Source organism: Manduca sexta, chromosome 5, assembly GCF_014839805.1.
Source record: "Manduca sexta isolate Smith_Timp_Sample1 chromosome 5, JHU_Msex_v1.0, whole genome shotgun sequence".
Classification (NCBI taxonomy): domain Eukaryota; kingdom Metazoa; phylum Arthropoda; class Insecta; order Lepidoptera; family Sphingidae; genus Manduca; species Manduca sexta.
In genome coordinates, this window is record NC_051119.1 from 9,986,285 (window position 1) to 9,987,247 (window position 963).

Consider the following 963-nt stretch of genomic DNA (forward strand, 5'->3'; position numbering starts at 1 on the left):
ACATTAATATTTCAATGCTATGCCCACAGTTGCATCTGCCGTTTTATTATCTTATAAATTCATCCGCGTTTCAAAATATCCGAATACGTAGAAAATCCGCCTCTAGAAATGTTAACAAGTCAACGAACAAAACAAATCTGTGGGGTTTCTTTTTATCTGTTTCCCCGCTCCGGGCTTCGGGTTACCTATTTGAAAAATTGATTACGTTGGAATATCGTGTTCGGATATAACTTGATGCAACTTCACTATTTTTATGAGAATTGTGTAAAGTGTTCTATTTAAATTCCTTTTTCCATTACAAATATTAAATTAATTGCATGTTTCAGGTTATATGTATATTTAAATTGTTTCTGACCACATTTACAACAAGAAGAATTAGTAATTATTTTTATGTTTACGCGATCATTAGACAACGCAATGAAATTATTTTTAGTTATTGCTTTTTTTAATATTTCTCCCCACGTTTCGAAGGTTTTGCAGCGTTGGTGCTGATTGAGGTGTTTTATTATATGCCAGTGATATCGCTGCACCTGATGGTCAGTGAGGTCCAATAGAATGTCAACTGACGAGAGATGGTTACCCCTCGACAGCCGACTCAATTACGCCGGCCTGTTGGTGCCGGGTGTTTGGCGTCCGAAAAAGCAAAGTTACAATATCTACCTACATGTTATAATTATAGAATTTCTTTTTATTTAAGTATTTAAACACTTGAAATATTAAAGTGGTGACTTGTTGCTTTATTGAAGTATCTCTATAGATATAATTTTGTAATGGGATTTTCAGAACAAAGAACTAGAAGTTAAGCTGAAATAATAAACATTATTGGTTTAATATCCATCCTTAATTGCACATTTATGACACAAGATCTGTCTAAATAGTAAAAATTGCATACTAATTTGTTTACTCTTTTCTATTGAGAAATAGTAAATGTGCTGCTTTCAGACGAAGGGCAGGACGTATTAA